The 24393-nt window shown below is 31.4% G+C and overlaps 1 protein-coding gene across 5 annotated transcripts in view; it reads left to right on the top strand.

Annotated features, from left to right (window-relative positions):
• Positions 1-24393, top strand: part of LOC130444052 (5-hydroxytryptamine receptor 1-like) — a 308285-nt gene that overhangs the window by 156423 nt on the left and 127469 nt on the right. The window contains exon 1 of one of the 5 annotated variants that reach the window (XM_056779022.1): positions 1452-3054. The exons of the other annotated variants lie outside the window; for them this stretch is intronic. The gene's annotated coding sequence lies outside the window, so the exon portion shown is untranslated. Of the gene's footprint in view, positions 1-1451; positions 3055-24393 lie in introns of those variants that run through there. 5 annotated transcript variants of the gene reach the window in all.

The raw sequence follows: 24393 nt of genomic DNA, 5'->3' as shown, positions 1-24393 counted from the left end.
TTCACAGATATAATTATATAACATTGTTCGCAGTATTTTTGTGGCTGACAGTTAATGTTAGTAGATAAGTGATATTAAAGCGTTTTCAGCCTCTATATAATTTCTAATTCAATAACTGTCAAAAAATAAAAAAAATGTGAACTGAAATTGATCAATTACTTTCTAATCTTCTTTTTGATACAAAATGAGTGAATTAAGATCGAAAATAAACAACGCATTAGTAAAATGTGTAAGGGGTGTGTAAGAGTATCTCGACTTTAGTCTGCGATGTCCAAAATATTGACATGTTAGTTGATACTTAATATTCAATTTTTAATCAATAAAGTTCAAAAGAATTTCATCTAGCACCTAAATGTTTAAAGCTATTAATCTTTTCAAAATATTACAATATTTAGAATTTGTTATAGCTCACTGTAAACTAAACTTTGGGTTTCCTTCTATTTTTAACTTTCTGTTGTGCCCAATGAGAAATATTGTCCCAATATTAACTAAACAAATGTTTTTATTCTCAATATAATTGTCAATAACCAATAATTTTAATAACAATATTTGAACGGATCTATTCTTAGAAATAGAAAACTACCCCTAAAAGTTATTCTTTTCGAAAATGCTTTTTTCTGGGATAATTAGAAAGAAAATAATCAACTTGTTTGCAAATAACTATAATGCATATCTTCAAGAGTGAATACTAGAAAATTTTATGGAAAAATTCGGTTCCCAATAATTTCAATATTTCTTCATATTTTTTTATACTATAGAGATTTTTTTGGAAAGTGATTTTCATTCTATGTTCACGAAGTTGAGGCAGTATATTGTAAATATATAAGCACCGAAACGTGAAGAATCTATCAGTTTCACATAGTTATCTGAGGAATCTGCAGTTGAGAGTAAAGTAAAAATTTGTTGTCGTGGATAGTAACGGACAAACGATGAAGTTAAATAGTTAATATACTATTAATGTTATAAATTGAGGGCGTTTTAAATTTCACTTTTCGCTCTTTGAATCACTGTATACGTCAAATGTTACACGTTATGATATTTGTAAAACCGAGTTAAATCGTAAAGTAAGATTTGAACCCGCGACCAATTAACTAAGAGATGGCCATCAACGTATTTTTGTCTTAAATTATTGATCATTGATGGATTTGGTCAATTAATTTGTAGTTCTCCAATGAAAAGAAATATCAACAACTTGAATGTCTTGAACTGGCAAAAGTGAAAGGGATTCCATAGAGGAAATACGAACTAAAGCGATGAAATCATTAAAGGTTAGCAGGTATTCGAATGGAATGATATAGAAAAAACAATATTTTTTCAAAATATTCTCCATTAAAATCAATACTTTTTTGCATGCATTTGAATTCAAAGTCAAGCATTTATTCCATTCCAATTGAGGTACTTCCAAAACATGTGATTTGAAACCATCAACCGCTTGTTCAGATGTAGGAAAACGTAGACCTCCCAATTTATTATCGATCTGTGAGAATAAAAAGAAAACAAGGACTGTTTTTTTGAGCTGATATGTGAGGTCGCATTATCTTGATAGAGACTGATTCGTCTTCTGCGATTGATTTTACCGATTTTGTCCAACACTTCTGACAAAAATTGCTTGTGTATGAATCAGAATTGACTGTTCTACGTTGCTCTACGTACGCGAACATATTTTGTTGGATTTAGCCTCGTCTTGAAAGACACGATCTTTTAAAATTGTTCAGCATTTCTTTGCACCAATCTATTCGAACTTTTTTCGAGTGATTTTGAAATTATGCGATATCCAACGCTAAAAATATTGAATGTATGCGAGTGGAACTAATACTCAATCTCACAACGGTATGACACATGATGATCTTGGAATATCAGTTAACGAACAGAATCGATGTTTTCTGGTACAACGGTCGATTTTGGACGACCTTCACGACATACAACCAGTAGCGAAATGCGACCACGATTAAGGCCAATTTATAAACTTAACTTTCCGTTTGCTGTTGCTGCTCGCAGGTGACGTTTGCCGTTTGACGTTCGTAGCAAATTCTATACCCTTTTCATAAACTTGACGTAGCTGCCGTTAACCTAAAAATTTTATTTCTGAAGTGTGTAATCCGTTATTTATGGACGGTATTATGGGATATGACGTTTTTTTATAGGGAACAACTGTGATTGACTCTTTTCTATTACTACGAAATTTGCTACGAATGGTGAGTGAGTCTCAGAGATGGAATGAACAGAAAGGATATTGGACGAGAGTTAAGAATTCAGGTTGTGGTGGAATAAGCTATTAAGCTATAATAATAAGCTACCAGGATAACATCAGAAGAATACACAAAAGAGGGGGCAAAGTAGACAATTTCGAATAACCGAAAACTACTGGAAAGATCAACACAAATATGATTTGAAAGCTAGAGCTCAGTGTCTAAGAAAGAGCTCAGGTGGAGAATGACTATTCGGAATTAATCAGGATAAGGTCCAATTGAATGAAAAAAAAAGATGTCAGTCAATTTGATTGATTATATTCAAGAGTCGGCAAAATTAAGAGTTAGTTATAATTAGGTTTTGTTATTTTGATTCGCCTATTTAAATATAAGTAACATCAAAGTTTTCTTATAGTGCCTTTATTAGCTTAATCTTGAATTGTGATTTCAAAGTTGTATAAAATCTTGTCTCATGACAAAACTAATCTATTGACGTATCAGTATAATAGAAAAACAAACAATACATAATATAACAAAATTTAATCGCTACTCATTATATAGATACTGATAAATTTTTTTGATATAATGACATTTGACATTTTTTATTGACATTGCCAAAATAGAATCTATGGACTCACGTACATTTATATAGTAACCATAACCGATTTTTAATTTACTTGAAAAAAAAACAAAATAACGAAAGATAAGAAGTGAGATATAAAACCATGATGATAATGAGAGTCAAATTCTAATTGTTTGGTTAGATTGTCCGCGTTCAGTTGTATTAACGTGATTCTGTCGCAACTGGAAACTGTTGGTGTTAATGTGACTGTTCTAAGTGAGTTTACATAAGAAGATACTTTCTGTAAGTATAATAAAAATCTTGAAAATCTTATTTCACTTCACCTTGACAATATTCATTGTATAACAATTACAATTACTTTTTGATATAGACATAATTGACTTTTATCTGTTTATCTGTGCAAATAATGTGGTACATTTATTTGCTTTGAATAATTCTCATTCTCCAAACCTTCAATTGATACTAATGTAAAAAATGTTACCAATGGAAAGTTCCCTATCTTATTCCATTTTTCCCGGAAGTTCGTTTTTTATTTGGTTGCACAGAATTTATTGCATTAATCAGTTAATCAAACAAAGTGAATTATACTGTATACGGATTTGTCACGAACGGTTTAGTCGTTAAAAATTATCGTAACCGTAACCTCCGATAGATATTTTGCATAATTATTTCGACTCATTAATTCAATGTGATTATTAGTACACACTTTACAATTTCTAAGAGCCATTCGCACATATTTTTGATCGTACCGAAAAAAATCTGTTACTGAATTGCCGTTTTACAAACAAAAGTTATTCTAACGAAATTGTTACTAAGTGAAAGACTGAAAATTCATTTTCTTTTATAGTAAACGGGATTACAGAATCAGATTAGAGGTATTAACAGCTTAAACCCTTATAATTCGGAGATATTTAAGATTTAGATTATCTTCCAGATAGTTAAAATCTATTTTGAACGTGTTTAGTGGAAATGCAACAATTTAACTAGCTTTTTAAAGTCATGTTCACAATTTTTATAATAAAGGATGTCCCAAAGTCTCAAATTTTCCGTCATTTATGAAGTAAAGTGTTGACAACAAATCGACAGCTAACAGTTTAGGATTGATAAAAATGGAGTGTTACACGAACATCGTTGTGTCATTATTAAAACATATTTCAAAATAACTGAAAGCTTGACGGCGGCAGTTAGGAAGTTTCATACAACATATGATCGGGATATTATTTTAGCTTTGTCAAATGGATTTGGTATAGTGGACCTAAAACTCTCTATAATGCGTCATCATGCTCACAAAATTTAATTAACGTAACTACTGAAGCCTGAAGAGAATTTGTTGAATGGATGATCATCAATAAATGACTGCTGATTTTTTGAGCGAAATCATCGTAAGCGACAAAACATATTTTCACTTTGATGGGTTTGATAATCGCCAAAAATTCCAATTTTGGGATTCTAATCCATATGTTATTTTCGAAAAACAAATGCATTCACAACGTTCTACTGTTTGGTGGGCATTTTGGGCTGGAGACAAGATTGGACCAAACCGCTTTGTTGATATTGATAAGGTCAATATGTTTCACATGAAACACTTTAATTACTACATGGAACATCATCAGGTCTTTTCGGTGATCAGAATTGACCCCTTAGCTCATTTAACAACATTATGCAGAATGGTTAAGGAAAATTTCGACACACTAGTACGCATTTGTATGCAAAACCGTGTATGCCTTTTGTCCGATGTTTTAGTCCATAAATAAATCTATCCTATGTAATTTATAATTCAATGAAATAATTACACTAAAAACTGTGTTTTATATTTAATTTAAATCTTGCGTTAATTTTGAGACACCCATTACATATGTCTTATTTTCTAGCTTGTAGACTTATCACTATGACAAATGACACAGATTATGTGGAATTAAGTTAATTTCATTAAAAATATATATATATATATATATATATATATATATATATATATATATATATATATATATATAACTTTAACACGATTTAATTGGTTTGACCTGTATATTTGTATGTTTGTAACTGCCTCTTTGGCATTGATTTTGCGCACAGTAATTCAATCACAATATCTGATAATCCTGATTATATTCACCATTCTCCCATTTGTATCATTTGAAGGAGCGTAATAAAGATTGAGCTAATGGCGGATTAATTAAGCGCGCAGTCCAAGACTTACTAAATCGATATGCAATCATTAACACATCTGTACATATTGAAGACGGGTTTTAAATAGCAAATTGATATGTTTTGTATGACATGTTTGAACTAACTTTGTGTTTTAAGATGAAACTAGTAAAAAAGTGATATCTAATACGATTTTGGAAAATTTAGGTTAGTGGAAAAATAGAGAATAAAGTGAAAGGAGAATCTACTTAGTAAGCTATTTTCAGTAATGGAAAAATAATTCGGACGACATGATTCTAACCCAGATTTTTTGATTCGTGCTAGTTTCATAGAAGAGTGAGATGATTGGGGTGTAATAGAAAGATCTTGAGAAATAGGTGTGCAAAAAGAGTGTGGGAGAATGAAGAAAAAAGACAAAAAAATCATTGGATGTAGTGTTGACAGATATCAGAGAGGTAGAACCAAATTGGCGTGCAAAAATACAAAATTAGAACCTGTGAAGAAGAAATGTCCTAACAGTTAAATACCGAAGAGGGAAGAAAATGGTGCCAAAAATTTTTTTCTTAATACTTTGTGAAAAAAAATTCAAAGAACCAATATTTCGTATGATCCTATTTAGTCTATGATATTTTTAAAGACAGAAATTATCAAATTTCAATGCGATCCTGATATTCGCAAAATAAGGGATGAACTCGATATACCTGAAGAGTAAATATCTTCAATAGATTAGTTCAAGAAATCCCTTGAAAATCTAATTTACATGATACTTATCCTACTGTCCCCAAGAGCAAAGATTTTGGGTTTTATACGTAAAAAACCTCTCTAGATAAATTTTATCTCAATAGTCGCTTACGAAATTGATGGAAATGAATAAATAAAAATATTATCCCTACAATTTTCACTTCTTAGACTTCTCATTTGTTTTTTTCCATAAATTGTGTTGATTTTATATTTCTTTTGATAGACCACTATTCTTTGAAATTATTTCTCTATCAAAATTATTCTAAAACTGAGTCGATTTAACAAGAGAAAGATGAAGATTTATTCTAAAAATATAAAAATGTTCACTATTGCAATGTTGTTATTCTCAAAAGTGAATTAATGGATTGAAGTTCACAAATTGTCATAGAACTGTGTAGAAATTGAATTATATTAATATTGATAAATATTTAATAGATCAGTTAAGAATTCTTTTATAGTCCTTCATATGTTCAAAAAGCAATATCATGTCTGTCATTCATAATATATTCTTAGATATTTTGTTCTAAATTCGGATAATATGTGCAGAGCAATAGTTGTAATTGCTTAACTCTTCTCTGGTTTATTAGACCAACTCATGCGGTTGGCATCTTTAGAAGCTGCTAGCTGCCCCATCTGCTTCTGACAGCCTGATAGCTCAAGAAACATTCAAACAATGGACGAAGTCCGTGAAAAGCTCACACAATTATATTTGTTTGTCGTTGCAATACCATATGTGTACCACCGCTCTGCCAAATAGAGATACATTTTTTTCTTAAAAATAAAATCGAAAAATTTAATAATATCTACACTTTTATAATTGGGGCATTTAATTATCGGTGAATCGAAAGGAGATAAGAGGTACTATTATAGAAAAAATATATCTGCTTATTTGTGATTATAAAAGGCGACTTATAAAGCTTTGAATTTGAGTTTTTGTAATAGAATTCAACATTTCACAGGGGTGAAATGAAAAATTCTGCACATGCGTGTTAAATGATATGGGGATTCAAGAAAAGTTGTCAGTTTTCAGAAAATTCGGGAAAATCCATGAAAATTAGATTTTCGAAGAAACCTCATGTCCGATTTAAGAAATGATATTTTTTTAGCATCTCTGGCGACAAATACATGATATTTGATTATTTTTCACATACTTTTAATACAAATCCAAATTTTCAATATTTTTATATTTCTTCATTTCCATACATACGCGTATTATACAGGGTGGAAGTTGAGATAAATTTTTTTCGCAAAAAAATATATATATTCGAAACGGAAACGTTGTAACATAGTAAAATCGAAGGAAAGACATAGGTACTATTATAAAACAATATTCCTTCTTCTCCTTGATTATACACGGAGAATTATAAAGCTTTGAATTTCAGCTTTTGGAATAGAATTCGACATTTCAAAGGGACCCCCATCTTTTATCTCTGATTTTCACCAATTTCCTCACATGGAGGTTAATTGATAAGAAGATTCCAGGAAAGTTGTCAGTTTTCAGAAAAAAAAATTAAGACGAGGGAAAAATTCGGGAAAATCCATGAAAATTAGATTTTCGAAAAAACCTCTTGTCCGATTTAAGAACTGATATGATTTTTACAATCTCTGGCGACAAATACATGATATCTAATTATTTTTCACATACTTTTAATACAAATCCAAATTTTCAATATTTTGGCACAAAACCGGAACATTTTCTAAATATGTTTGTCATCCCTGTGTATAAAATTGGATAAATCCAATACTATGAGAGATATCGCATTACGAGCTTGAGAATGCAATTTTGATTGCAGGTATCCACAAATATATCCAATATTGGATTTATGTTTTACAATTTTATTGTTGTTAATCATCAATAGGGGATATTAGTTTGATTACAGCCCGTCTATTACATACGTGGTGAATTGTACAAATTTTTGTATTGAATTTAGTTATCACATATCATAGGAATAAATTATATAATAATTCTCAGCAAATCCAGCAAATTGGATAATAATACTTAATCAACAATAGTCATGAATATGCCCTCGTTAAGAAACAAAGTCACGCAATTAAATTAAGCCTAATTTCTATAAAATTCAACATTTTATGTCAGCAATTACATTCTATAACGAAATGTCTGTCGGATCATAAAATGTGGTTGTTGAAACGAAAATACAAACTTGCAACTTTGTATAGACCCGCAATAAAAACTCTCTGATCTTTCAGCAATAAAACTTAATGCACTGAAATAGTTGAGCTTCCACATCCACCTAGATCTACAATAATGAGAAGATCACACTGAATCAATAATTTACGGACTCATTTAAAATAATATGAAATATATATCGATACGTCAAAACTGGAATGTTTGACGTTTCGATATTTTTTTTTGGTATAGATACGTAATGATGAGGAACTGTGAAGTATGAAAAAAACGAATATATTGTTATAGTTAACAATATTTAGAATTGGTATAATTCTAAAAAGGGCACAGTGTAAATATTAAGTAGGAAATGTAACGTTTCTGTTATTTTATTTTGAATAATTACCAATTTATTGAGGTTTGACTCACCTATCAAGTTTGCGCGATTTTCAAATGCAATTTGGAAACAGGAAGTATCTATGATTATTAATGAAATAATTAACAATCCATATGAAAATTTCATGGTGATAAAATAGGCCTTCTGACAGGCCCATCATCTTTCATTTAAAACCACTAAAACCGATATCCCTGGACAATCTAATCAGACACTTTGCTTCAACTTTTAAACGTCTCTAGTCAAACTTTGAATCTCTCCCATGTATTTTATCTTCGCACGTGTCAGTTCTGGGGAATTACCGAGAACATAGTCTGTAATTTTCTCCTCCTGCATGCAATTGTGACATTACGAATAACTCGTGATGCTTATAGCATGAAGACTGCATATTAGTATTAGTTAAAATAACAGTCACCATTCGAATTCACGCATGTTTAAATAGAACAATTAATCTACATGCACCTTAAATTGTTTTGTGCCAGATGTTTTCCTCTATCCCCAGGGAAAGACATTCTAGCAAACCAGATATTATAGCTACATTTCAAGCTACACCAAGAATGGGTTATGAGCTCATTGGTAGTTTTACTGATCTTAGTCTAGCGAGTGAGTGATTCTCGTCGTTGCCATAATCATTCGAGTTGCAGCCATTACTCACTAGTTGTTGTAGGATTTTTTGTACTTCAACAGAAGCATAGAGCACACTGTTTAGTCCGCTTTGGCTTTTATGGTAGCTTTGCTGTTTGAGCAGATTCAAATTGTTTTTCTATTGAATATCGCATGTCTGAACATTATGGCTTGTTCTCCAAGCGAGAAATTTTCGCTCGTTTTGAGTTAATTCATCGTGGAGCGACCCGTGTACTGAAGGTTCGTCTTCAGCTTCATATAAACAAGGTTACATATTCTTTTCAGAACAAAGCTAAACCACTTTAAGGAACTTTAACTTTGACCTACAGGTTATAGTAGTTTTTTAACGATTTATTGGAGAAGAACGACAATGCTTGTTTGCCACAAACTTCCATTGACTATAATGAACTAATACAATCTTTCGCAGTAAAAATTAGATTCAAGATCGATTTCAATCTCCAGGGACTTCTTTAAGCGATTAAAAATTCTGGCTCTTCCTTCTTTATTCATCTTTAAAACTGTTTGCCTCATTCGTAAGCATGCTTCTTCAATTTCAGAAAGATAGTTGCGCGGCTATCCATTTAGGAAAGCGGAGCACAACACTACGTTCAGAATTAGGGCTCAATATTTTACAATGCAAAAAAATGCACAATCACTTGCCAATCTTTTCCCGCATTTCGCACTAATTTGGGGGCATATTTACTTGAAAGTGCCTTTTACTCTGTGAGCGACTTCTAATTCCGGGCATGCTGCATACTGGTTTACTTTTTGCTATGGACTTATATACGACTTATATACTGATTAATTCCTATTACTATTACCTATAATTTTGTTACTCATTGTGGTTTTCTTCTGTATATTGAAATTTTATTTTATTTGTATCCTCTCAATCATCCTGAAACGCCTGTTAACTTTCACAATCAAACTAGTTGTATAAGAAGTAGCGTCATCTTCTTTCCTGGGAAACCATATTTATTGTCTATGTGTGTTTTCAATTGTGCGATTGATAACATAAGAATGTGTAACAGAAGAATCGCCAAAAATTGGAAACAAATTTTTTTTCATACAAAAAAATTTTATATATATAGAGACTGGAAGTGTTTCAACGACGAAGGATTTGTTGATTTGTACATTTAGATAGTGAAACATACACCAATACATCATAAGACGGAACATAGTTTTTTTTATTTTGTGACTTGTAATCTGAATAATCTGAATAGTGAAAACACGGGGTTGATGGGTCATCCGCCGTACAGACCTTGTTTGGCACCCAATTTTCACACCTGAAGAGCAGTTGATGCGTTAAAATCACATGTTCTGAAGCTACCTAAATGGGAATGGAAAAAATGCTTCGATAATTGGTTCAAACGTACACAAAAGTGTTTTCATCGTAATGGAGAATATTTTGGATAACAATGAAGCCATATCCAATTATAAATATTTGTTTCCATTTGTCAAAACTTAAGTACTAGCCCTCATAATTGCGACATAATAATAAAGCCTCCTTGAAATTAGCAGAATCTCTCCTTTCTACCTCAAAATATAATTATTTCTTGAACATCAACAGTATATGAAACTTGTAGTTTCTGCAGTAACGCATAGCATGAACCAAGTGAACCAACATACAAGACAAGTTTTAGTTTTTACTACAATAGTTGGAATAATAGTATTTAAAATGAAATATGAGAAATTGAAAAGACATCCATTTTATGTGAATTTTGTCAAATAAACGAAACACGAGGCCCAGAGAAAAAAAGAGCCAAAATAAAAGAAATTGAGTACAATTGTGGAAGTCGGAAACATATGTCAATATAAGTGGTTTACTTAGAACAGAAAAAAATACCCTATATTTACTTATCAAGATAGATATATAAACTAACTTTCCGCTTGGTTTGAAACCAAGAAATACTTTTTTCACTTGAACAAAGAACATACCGATTAATAAAGTCTATTGTTAAAAGCGTCTAATCCTGTATGAAAACTGGGAGACAATACAGCTATACTTTAGAGGCATCTCGTCCTATCACTCCAACAATTAATTCTTTCACGAACTTGCTAATCTCTTGTGATTATCTCTCTGTTTCTCTTCGCTTAACTACTGCATCCAGTAATATTGTTTGAATAAAGTTTTCATACGCGTACATCATATTCCGTAACAAGCTCGATTGAAATGTTTGAAAACAAAAAAATCATCTGGAGATTATGTACATGTTGCTGAAATTCAAGATAAAGAGAAACTGATGATTCTTAATGTAAAAAATTTGGAATTTTTTGTACTGTTTAATACGAGTTCAACATATACAGAGTGTTCTGGTGCATGCAAAAATATCGGGAATAATTGGATGACGTGAAAATAATACTGGATGAGACATTACTCAAAGTTTCTCTTATGATCTTTCATCTTTGAGTTATAGGCTTTTAAAGTGAAGTCAGATCCCCCCGACCAATCCACCTATTAGGGAAATATTATGAAAAATTTTGTAGATGATTTTTTACATCTACAATCTACAACTACAAGTTACGATAATTTTTTCAAAATGTTTCTTTATGGCGAACGGTTTTTTTGGCATGTATAACTATCTGAAATTCGACATATTTTCTAAACCATAGATATCATTGATTAAAGCAAAAAGTACCAAATCAATTGTAAAATTCATTGTACAGGTTGTCCCTATGAAAAATAAAGTTTGTTAACCATTAGGCATGAACCGCCCCTGGCCTTCAGACTTATTTATTCAGTCAAACACACTACATGGACATACATAATCATCTATAGAAAATTCATAATGTTTGACTGTATAATTTAGAAAATATACTCAAATATAAGTTGTGATTTCGTAACTGTGGAAGCCTATAACTCAAAGGTCGTAGGGGAACATTATTTTCATAACACAGAATTATTATCATATACTTCGTCCAGAAAAACAAATTTTCACATTAACTACAAACATTTATATTTAAAATTATTCCTTTGAGAATAAGAAATTTCTATATAGGTCCAACAAGGCGAAACTCCGCTCAGTTTGATATAATTTCATAGTATTGAATTTTACCGTCATGAATCAAAGAATGAAGATATTCTCATAAGCTGACAACATTGTTTATAGACTCAATATTTAACTGAAAATGAGTATGTTGAAATAATAAAATTCTGAAGGTATTATAGAAAGCAAATAAAACAATATATTTGTTTTATATGTTTTTAAAGACATCCGCATCGCATGTGAATCCAGTTTTTAAAATCGTACGTATTTTAAAGATTTTTAAATCCACCAGTGGTGGTTAGACATTACATGGGACGGTGAACTCTCATGAGATTCACAATAAATCTATTTTTTTGTCATCTCTGAAAGATGTTTAGTCTACTGGGACTATAATTTTTCCACGAACTAGACATAATCGAAAAAAGACCATTTATCAAACTAAAATAGTTTGAATCATAGGTATAGGCTTCCAGACGAAATGAACTTCACAATTTTCAATGCAACTCCACAACAATTTTGCTCTTTTCCAGTGTCTAATCATTTGCTCATTCATTAAAATTATCAATATTATCAAGAAATTGGTTTTCGGCAAACAGCATTTCCAAAGTTTCTTCCTTCCATCGAATTTCTCAGAAAACTTTGATTTTTTTCAATATTGAGTAACAGCATTCGATTTGTGAAGTCCACATAGGTGTAGTGACTGAAATTTTGTATTAATTATCAAAAATTTTCCAAATCTCGTTCGGCTTTATCCAATTAAATCCATTTTAGCTGCTATACTTTCATTTACATAAAGCCAAATTTTTTGAAAAATTATCAGGCAAACAATAAAATCTTTATCATTTAGTCTTGGTTTATATGTACCTGCCTGTCGATTGTGGAACTCATTATAATGTCTAATACCAGTCACTAGCAGTATAAAACAAGAAGACTCGCTTAATCCCATGTTATGTGCTATGCTGTGCTATGCTGATGAAACCATGATAGGTGCTAAAAATGAAAAGATGTTATTCAAAGATTATTGAAGACCTTAAATCTCACTGGAAAACGGCATAATATGACTATCTCCACTGAAGAAAACATATGCATGACAACATCAAAGAGCCCATTAGATGCAAATTCGAACTAGAAGGTCAAATAATACAACAGAGAATGATTTACAAATATGTTGGAATTAACATAACCAATTATGGAGACATGGAAGACGAGGAAGACGTAGTATAGCAGAACATACATCTAAGACAAGAAACAAAGGCACGAATTTACAAAGCGACATCCAGATTTATAGATTAGAAACAAGACATGAAACAACGAAAACGAAACAACACTTGGAGATCACAGAAATGAATATTCTCAGACGGATTTCGGGGAAAATACTATTAGACCAAGAAAGTAGCAAAAATATCAGACGATTATGTGAACTAGAATAACATTAACAAATGCGTATCACAGCGTCCAAAACAATGTAACTAATATATGTTGTATGACTGACAATAGACTAGCAAGGGATAAATATTCAATTGGAATACAGTGTAGTCGACCATGAAAGAGGTGGAGTGACAATCTAGAGCCTGAAAACGAAATAGGCTATTTTGACAAAAAGAAGAAGATCTTTTTTATATTCATGAACAATATCAACTTCTCTTCAATAAATAAAATAAATGTGAGTTCCTTGAGGGGATGTAGAAATGAATAATAAATACATGAGAATTGTTCAAAAATAATTCTAATGGATTTGTTGGCTGTTAATGCTGTAAGTATTATTAAATTACGTGTGCGTAACAGTGTATGTAGTTGGCATCAGGATATTTATTTTCTGTTATTTAAACTCTATTTAGACCACGACTCATCATTGAAGCGCTGTCATAACTTCGTGCGATTAATTTGGAGAACGTCTGAATAATCAAATTGTTTTGTTAAACTCTCTGATTCTGTACCACTGTTCTTGTCGTATTTTTAAATTTGGCTTGGGTCTGTCTAAATTTCCAATTTGTTTTTTCTTCAAACGAATACACAGTAAATGTTTTTTCCGATAAATTTGAATTTTTATTCATGATAGATAAAAAACAATAACAAATAATTATCAATCGACACGCGGCATGAAATTCCTATCCGTACTAAGCCAATGTTTGACCCGCACTGATGTGTACGTAAAGAAATTTATCCTAGATTACCACCTCGTTCCTCACACGTCAAACTCTGAGTTTGCCCGAATTTATTTTCACTGTTCATAGCAAAATACGACGCATTTATGTATATATAAGTAGGACTGTTTTATTTTATTGATAAGAAAAACTTAGTGACACTTCGACGGGTTAATAATGACCTAAAATATTTTTCATTAAATCATTTTTGGAGTAATTTCCGGTACTACCTTGGCACGGTGGCAACTATTTTGAACAAGCCTTATATCCCCCTGAATTTGAATTATATGATAAGGAACTAAGAATACTTTTATCATAAAATTATGTTATTAGAAAGAACGGTCAATTTGTTTCACAAAAGACTTTTGCTTCGGGACGATATTGCATATATTATGCGGCATTTCATATCATATCATATCAGATACTATTGATTATTCGGTACGGACTGGAGAGAATTGGATTGGGGATGAAATAGGTTAGAAATGATTTAGTGATTGTTTTGTTCAGATCCAGCCGAATCAATCATCAACAAAAGCTCTAATTCATATTCATATCTAACCAAAAATATATTGTATGAATGGGAGAATAGCAATATCGATTATCACTCATCTTGTGAATAATTTTCTTTTCGTATAATCATACTTCATTATTGCTCTGGAATTTTCGCACATTTTTGTAGATTCAGTCAGTCGATAGTGGAATAATTTTTCTATACTAAAAATATTTGTCAGTAACATGGATGCGAAAAAATACTCAAATTAAATAGTGTATTTTCCGACAAATCGACATACCCAGTATGTATGTCTTTATTATAAATATTGTAGAGAGTCAGATTTTCTACAACTTTTGTGTATTTTTTTATACTTTGAACTGTTTTCGAGATAGAGAGGGTAGAGCGCGTGGTCAGAGAAGAGAATTATTAGAGATAGTCTCGATCAAAAACTCGTGATATTAAGGTTATAATTTATGGCTAAATGTATAATTATCATTTTTTAATAACTTTTTGATTGATTTTTTTGGTTACATGTGATTAAGAAATTATTGAAGAAAATACTTAAATTGTATCTTAATTCTAATCTAATCTATAGGATGAAAAGAAATAAATTTTTAATTAATGTTTTTATTGAACGATATAAATTAATTATTAACAAAATTAATAAATATTTCGTTGTCATCGTCGCTCTGCTGCAGAATTTCAATTTCCTCTTCACTGCTGTCTTCAAAGACATTCGTCTCCAAATAATTCATGATTTCTGGGTCAAAGGTTCTATCATCATTAATATCGGTCTGATATGGTACAGCATTGATACAAGCTAAAGATCACCGTAACATCACTTTTCTGAATCCACATCTTGAGCCACAGCCACTTTTGCAGTTACAGAATATTGTATTGAGTGATACAGCTGGTGCAGATGGTAAAATAGTCATGATAGGTTCCAGGAATTCGTTGCGCATTCTCCAACCCCATACCTGGGGTTCTAAATCATGCCCTAACCAAGTTTGAATTTTATAATAAACGCGATTGAAATGTTGATGAGTTGCTCTACTCGTTGGTGGAATATTTAAGTGAACTGGTTCATTCGACTATATTGACTTGACATTTAGTGCATAACGGAGATGATCGATAGTATCCACAGATTTCAGAGCATTATGAACTGCTAATAAGGTTTGCATTCCACTTACAAATAATCTCTGAACCGGACAATTTTTTTCTTCGAATGCTGTAGCAAGTTTACGGATTTTAAATAAGATTAACTCAATTATTTTCTACTTCAGGTTATCAGTATAAATAATAATATAATTACAATATAATTAAGTATAACCATTTGTCAATTACCAAAAAATATTATGAATGTTATTGAATTGATTAATTCCATGAATTATTAGAAAAATTATTGAATTTAATCTAAAAATTAATGATTATACATAATAACAATGAATTATAACTCTCTGACCATGTGCTCTACGCCCTCTATCTCGAAAACAGTTCAAGGTATAAAAAAATGTTAGATACAAAAGTTGTAGAGAATTGATTTCTCTACAATATTGATAAAAATGTAAATAGCTTAAAACCAATAGAAAACGAGATATTGGCAAGAAATGTAGAAAGAATCGATTTTTGGGACCTTTGACCCCTGACTTCAAAATTTACGAATTTTGATAATAGTTTTAGGCTGCTAAAATACAAGTTTAGTAGTATACTGGGTATGTCGATTTTTCGAGGTCAACCCTCTATAATGACTGGACTATTTCACGTTGGAAGAGACAATACCTTCAGATGAATTTTTCCTTCTTATATCCAGAGTATGAGATTTTATGGAGGACGTAGCTGGTTTTCCAATAATGAAAAAATCGAGAAGAAAATAAAATACTTTGCTCACGTACATTTTATACAGCATCCCATTTATATGACAAAATCAAATCCCAGTGTTTTCTCTAAGAATGATAAAGTCAGATAGTCGTAAAGTTAATTCCTTCGTAAATAAAGCGTTTAAAAAGCTTCACAATGTTTCATATCCATCAAAAAAATGTCTAAAAATTGTTGTTTTATACCCTACTTAAATTATTGGTGCTAATTTAGCAACAAAATTTCTCTATGTATCAGAATTTTTAGTTCGCTACGGTAAATACAAAAGTGAGTTAAACCTGGCGTTAAACGTGATACAATAACAGAGCAGAGGTAGAATTTTCTCAACTATACAATTTTCCTATTCAAACACGCCCGTGTTTGTTTTTTGTGCTGATTAAAATTTTTCATGTACTGCAAAATTTGTACAGAAAAACTTTACCGCCGTTCTATATAATTTCTCGTATTTTCGAACTACATACTAAATATAATGTATATAGATATATATATATATATATATATATTTGGATTATTCTCTCATTGAGTAAATACGCTACCTATTCCAGAGAGACTAGGGGAGTAACATATTTTTAAAGGAGAATGGATTCCATGAATGCAAACTTAGGAAATAAAAGATGACATATAATTAATAAAAGTACGGTTGAAAGACTATAAAATGAGAAAAGCAGTCGCAAAGAACTTCTATAGAAATGTTTATAAGTAACTCATATGATGATGTCAATAATAATTATAATAAACTCCCAACAACCTAGAAGCTCTGGGAGTTTGTTCTTAAAGTTGAAAAGTCTGGCTGAATTGGTAAAGACATAAGATCAAGAGGAAATTCAATAGAGGCTACATGTCGCTTATTGATTTCAGAAAAATATTCGATACCAATGATCATAATATACTTTTAGCTAAATTGAGTTTGGCTACACCAGCTACCGACTTTCTCAGATTATATCTCCAGAACGGGTTAATTAAAAAATGAAGAGGTGTTAGATACATCAATATATTCTTCACTAAAAGGAGTGCCCCAAGGTTCCATATATAGCGGATATGAAAAACTGTTCAAAATACTCCAATACACCACAGTATACAGAAGATTCATAATTATTCGTTTCCTTTTCAAAATACGACGTTTCATTTATTCAAAATCGATCTTGTGCACTATTTTTTGGTTGCAGCAGGTAACAACTACTTTATGTAACTACAGATTTCGGCATAAACATACCAATCATAAACAAAGCAAAAAACTTTTGAGAAGAACTTAAGCTCAAAATGACTTATGCCCGATTAAAAAGCTCACATGATCACTTGATTATATCAATCAATAATTGTTGCAGTTTTCAGCTCATATAGTTCTCGTCAATTTGGACATGAGAAAAATTGCTGCAAAGTAGATCCCCCAAATGAATGAATGAATGAATGACTAAAAGCTTGCAGGGGTAGAAGCATCACGTTCGATCTGTGCTCGATTTGAAAACGAATTGTTACTACGGATGAGACTTGGGTACATTTCTACGATCCAGAAACAAAGCAATAATCGATCGAATGGCGACACTCTGGTTCTCCAAGACCTAAGAAGTTTGTGTCCTAAAATCTGTTGGAAAAGTTCTTGCTTCAGTTTTTTGTGATTGCCATGGAGTAATCATGATTGATTTTCTGGATAAGGGTAGAACAATAGACTTTTTTCATTCATTTGTTCATTCATTCATTGATAATAGCTAATACTTCTGGTATAAAAAATTTCCATGCATAAACAAGTTTTAAGTGAAACAATTCACACACCTCCCACACAACCCAGAAGACATCTCAATGTTTCTAGCACTGGATTCCACTTATATGTTCCCAGATGTATAACCCCACACTACAACACTTACAGCTTGTATGAGTAACAGAATTTAAGGACACGTCCAAGAAAATAACACTAAATGCTGAGAATAGTATATTATCAGCAAATTATGGTGAATATGGTATGAGTCCACATGCACGGTTCTCTTGGATTCTCTTGAATTGTGTTGGTGAAAATAGTGAAAATAACAGAGCTTGTACTCATATGTCCACCGACACAATCATTTCCACTAAATGAAACTTATATTCAAATGATTAAGTCCAATTTTACTAAATTATTACTTATAATCGTTTAACCACTCTATAAATTCATTCTTCGGGATTTAGAATTCACGTTGCTACAGAAGCTTTTTAAGCCATGTTTGTAAAAGCTAATCAAGTTTTCTCAAAAAGCTGTCAAGAAATCATCCAAATGTAGTAGATCATTTAGTATAAAATACACCACTCGTTTTTTAATGAAAATACGATCTAAGAAAACTTGAATAAGGACGAAATTTGAAATGTTGCTATTTAATAACGAGACTGGTAACAGAAAGAATTATTTTCTCTCAATATCCCTCCTCTATCAATACATCGCTCCATGCGAATCTTCCATTCACATCATCAACAGAATCAAATCATGTTTCTTTTAATGTAGATTTGACTTATGAAATAAGTAAAAGTCGCACGATGCAAAATCGTGTGACAAAAGCTGTTGGTCTAGCACTGGGATGTTGTACTTGCGATCTTCTTGTTGTTGAAATGTGAGTATTTCAGGTACGAGATTTGCTTACACTGTCTAGTGCATCTTGACAATGCTTACACCACTTAAAAACATGTGAACGCAACAAACATCAATGTTCACACAATTGTTGCAATAAATTATGAGTTTCAGTTGTAGTTTCTTGGAATGTCATGTGAAATTTCACAACAATTGGTTGCTAGGATAAACAGCTGACAGTCCATAACTTTTGACCCATGTATACTTTTTCTGTGGCACTGCTAGTCTCGTTACTAAATACCACATCTAGTATAAGATATAAGATACTATAAGATACTATATAAGAAACTCAATCACTTATTCCATTATTCTTGAAAGTTTACCCGCATCCATTTGACATTATCATTCAAAATAGACTGGCAAGATAACAGTCTTATTTGGTAAATATGGATTAAAACTCTATATTTATTTGTTTGTTTCAAACTTTAGGAATAACAAATAGAAGATACATGATTTCGTCTAAATTTAAAAACTTCCAATAACAAACTATCCACTTTTATCGTTGAACTTCTATTTCATATCTGTTGGAAAAAGGAAAAATGTAGCACGTGAAATGAAATTTTTTACAAGATAAAATTTGTGTTCAAACAACTCACTGTAGCATATTTCCGGTTAGGCGTGAAAAAAGGAAAATTGCAACCAAAAAACATGCATTTCAGTTTTATTGAGAATGTACTCGCATCTATTCACACGAAAGCACGTAATGGCTTGAACAAATTCATACGCGATACGTTTGGTGTGACTTGGAGTATAAGCATAAAAATAGAATCTAGAAATAAAAATATTACTCATAAAATTGACAATGTAACAATATTTGTATCAACAAAACACGATTGTAAACTACGAGACATTCTCAAAAAATTTAGAGGAACCTTGAAAAAGATATGTCACTCTGTTTAGTGCATTTCATATCGTCCCTTCAATGGTAAACTCGCGAATCTGCAAAATCTCAATTATTCAGGGGAGCAAAAAGCAATTCGATTTGTTTCCCTGAAATCAGTTTTAATTCTTTTTAAATGTTATTTTTGCCTATAATGTATAACTTGAGGCTATTTTGAAGGCTATAAGAGCAACTTTGAAAATTTTCGATTTTAAAGGCATAAAACGCAGATTCGTTAGTTTACTGTGGTACACATTTGGTACTTAATGTAGTTTGACAGTAAACTAGCGAATCCGTAATAATTATTGTTCCAAATTTAATGTTATTATTCACTCAATTGTCGGTTTTTATTACACAACTTCGCTATACTAATGCACAATAGTTTTAGGGTACATATTTTAATATAAAAAAGTACTTAGTCCAAACCAAATACAAGAACAAATTAAAAAATATTTATCGTTATCAAAAATATCATATGTCATATCCGATAAATCCCAATTTCCAATACCTATCAATAATAGTTTTTAAATAAATACCAATTAGATAACTCTAATTCTTCTTTTTCAAATATAGTCTATGAAGTCCCGATTCCTACTGTTCTGGTATATACAGTGTGATTCAAAAGTAATGTATCAAATTTCAACTATACGTTGGAAAGGCAAAATAATAAAATTTTATCGATAGCAATGGATATAAGTGAAGTACACATTGTTAAATCGAGAAAAAAATTATTTTCCCATGAGTAGGGTACGAATTAGTTTAATCGAGAGTAAACAAGACGATTTGAACTAAGTCATAAACACAGCCATATTAATATGTTGAAATCAGCTAGAAATTTTATGTCATGCATTTTACAACTCGTTCGTTTGATTTTAATAGCTTCATAATTTATGCGGAAGAAGGTGGAGAGAGGAATATTTGCCCAATTAAAATATATATATATATAAAACATTGATAATCAATGAATTTTTCTTGTAGCGGGTGTCATTACGTTTAAATTTAATTGGGAAGGTATTTTCCTCATCAATGGTAAATGAAATTCTACTCATCTTCAATATACCACTCACCTTGAATACTGATGAAATTTTGTATACAATGCATAGAGGATGTGTGAGTTATTAATCAAATTTGATCCTGCACTGCAAATAGTGGAGATATAAAGAATTGAATTTCAAAAGTTTTTTGAACTCCATACAAATTTTAGCAGTACCTCCTAGGTCTACCGAGTAATAGTGGACGACGTTAAGTAAATGAGCCCCTATAGCATTCGAAATAAAATCGCAAACTCCTGATGAACCCTATAATCATCCCAATAGCCTGGGTACCTGCACTTACTCACATAAAGTAAAAAAATCTACTACTTTTTCCAAAAAGCTGTCTGGTTCCCAGAGCTATTTTTTTACACTTATCAGTTCCAATCTATATCGCTAGGCAAATGAGAAACTATGCGCTCTCATGAAGATAATGACGATCATTGAAGGTCCGATGGAAAGAGAAAAGGAGATAGCAAATAACAGAGTGACTGCAGAGAAAGACTCTACTACTAGTTGGTAGCTGGTATAGAACTATATCAACTACGACAATCCAAGTCCTCAACCGAATTCCTCCAATAGAACTCATCATATAAAAACCGGACCAAATTGAAAAAGCAAGTGACGACGAAAAAAGCCAAACAGATGACATTAATAAAATGACAAACAAGATGGGACAGAATCCAAAGGGTAATGCAGAAAAGAGCTAATCCCCAATATAGAAGCGTGAGTCAACTGCTTACACAGTGATCTGGATTATTTCTTGTACCGGGACTTGACGGCATATGGATCCTTCCGCATACAAAGATCAGCAAATACAGAAGACACCTGCATTTATTGCGGTACTAAAGATAGACCTGAAAGAAAAACGTTTGAAACGAAAATAGCAAGAACAATGAATGAATACCAATCTTATACTACCCGAGCCTTCTTTCCTGGCCTACGTTATTGTATTTTACAACTCTCTAAGAAAAAATAACTCGGCTGGACCAAGTTATGCTGGATTAGGCTAGGCTAGATTAGGTTAGGTTAAGTTGGATGAGTTTGATTATGTTGGGAGGTTTGTCCATTCAAATGCTCCCTACATCTCATCCGTTGCTTCCTTTTTTCATTGCTCCGTGAACCACCTTTTCAATCGCTCACATAGTCATCAGCAAAACCCCTTTCCTACATCGAATTCTACCTAAAAAGGGTTCTATCATCCCTTGCTCCTAGTGAAAGGAATCAAATTCGTATCAAATTTAATTATTTTCTTTTATTCTTGAAATAACCAATTTTCCCTTGAGGTTTCAGGATATATCATACAAAATACCTTATACAATTTGAGGCACGAAAACCAATCTTAGCTTAATTCACCAAAACGTTTCAATAGCTTCGTTCGCGAAAGATAATTTGGATAAATTCTGTATTCTGAATATTTTTTGGACGTTCTAAACGAACGATTTATGAACATCTAAAATTGTTATTTCAATTCAAAACTAGCAAGTAGAATAAAATGTACATAATTAACTTGCCGAATGTTTATTCTTGATATTTGTGAGTACAAAGTCAGCTACCACGTTTTTGAAATACAATTACTAAGAAAACCACATAGGTTAGAGGTTATTTCGTGGTAAATATTACAAACGGGATGAATGGCACATGCGCCAGATGGAAAATCCTTACCCATGCCGAGGAAACTTTGCTCCACGAATACAATATTAGCACCGCGAACGAATACCTAATTTCTACATAAGATTCCTGAAAAATTTCTTCTTTTCTCAAAAATTATCTCGGTAAATTCTCTTAAATTCCATGATAACAACATATTTAATGATTTAAACTATGATTGAAAATTCTATTTCATAAATAATCTACAAAATTTTATCATTACAAAATTGCAACATGTAGATTTTGGAAGAAAGAGTTCTCGTAACTGGTTTTAATTTAAATCTGATCAAATATTGACTATCCAACAACTATCGTTTGGTATTCCATTAACATCAAACATATTACTGGATATATTATTTCATGCTAATATCATCAAAATTGAAATTAGGTGAATGTAGGGACCATGTGGTGAGATAATATCATAGAATTATCTCAAAAACGTATAAAATTTTTCAATTGAATGCCCTTTAATCTACTAAGGAGCAGACTCATTGTTAATCATTGTCTTTCATACATGTATCTAGAATTTAGTCTATTACTAATACACCCTTTATATATAATGTTCTAGATAATGACAAAGTAAAAAAACGTTCAAAGGTAACAGAGAGTGGAAATGAAGATATAATCAGCCTCACCTTTCATTGGTGTTTTTTTATAAGAAATTACTATGTATGATTTTCTGTCTTTACATGTTTTGGCATTATAGATAACCAAAATTATTTTCATTTCATTTTCTCCAAATAAAGCACTTAGATCTAAACATGTAATTCTTAAATTCCCATAAATTGAGACGAAACGTGCACCGTCCTATACGGAAACAATTACATATATTTATAGTCTGAAAGATTTATCTTGAATATATGTAAATTTTCAGCGTTCGTTGTATCTCTGAGCGATTTTTAGTGGAAAAACTAATCTCCAGTTTCGACGTAACGGACCGTCTAGACGGGCTATTAAGATAAACGTAGGAGTAGCAACTGAAATACAGCACCTATATAAAATCTGGAAGTTGTTCGAAGTCTAGAAAATAATCTTGAAATGCACCTCACGCTTCTGTGCTTGTGAACATTTTTGCACGATGTTTTTCAGGATGTATTTTTAACTTGAAAATACAAGTGAAGAATAAAGCTGCAAAACGGATAGACGCTTCATCTCTCCTGAATAAAACTGATTTTCAATGTTTCTTACAAAGTTCAAACGTGAGAAAGTCTCTTTTCGGCATATGTCATTTTACATTTATCTAAGATCATACATTGAAACTAGAAGTCTTGAACTCAATCGAGTGAGATCTGATTTATGTTTCATATAAATCATTTTTCTTATCTCGAATTGTATGTGAATCTTCTTTGTGAAAAATACTGATGAGGGTTTTTTAAAGATTTAATGCACTTATACGAAAATTCAATGCTGTATATCATATTAGGTTAACCTACTCAACCTATAGTTGAAACAATTTTCAACTATGGCTTCTTATATTTCTTCACTTTACTTCGTTCGTAGTGTCTTTGTTTTTAAACACTCATTTAAAATGAATTTATTCCTGTTGCTAATATTTTATTCATTCATTAGAACAGCACACACATGGAACAGCTTAAGACATAATAACTAATTGAAGTAACTCCAATAATGAATTGCATATTTTTTCCACATATACATACTTTCGAGTCTTCATTTTAGAACTTTGACGTTTGAGATTTAATATAGTTTATATGTTTGGAATTAACTAAACTCAGGCATTTGCCCCTTCAACTAATCTTAATATATTTTGTTTAGATTTCGAAAAAAATACTACATAATGAACAATAATAGCATACAATAAAGCTTTTTCTTGTTTTACTGGTGAAAATGCTGTCTCCTGCATAGAATATTTTCACGATCACAATTGAAGATGATAATTTTTATATAGAATGCGCAGTTTCTTGAGCAATAATTATGTTTTGAT

This window comes from Diorhabda sublineata, chromosome 5 (assembly GCF_026230105.1).
Source record: "Diorhabda sublineata isolate icDioSubl1.1 chromosome 5, icDioSubl1.1, whole genome shotgun sequence".
Lineage (NCBI taxonomy): Eukaryota > Metazoa > Arthropoda > Insecta > Coleoptera > Chrysomelidae > Diorhabda > Diorhabda sublineata.
Note: the sequence above shows the minus strand (reverse complement) of the source record. Positions and strands in the feature narration are given on the sequence as shown.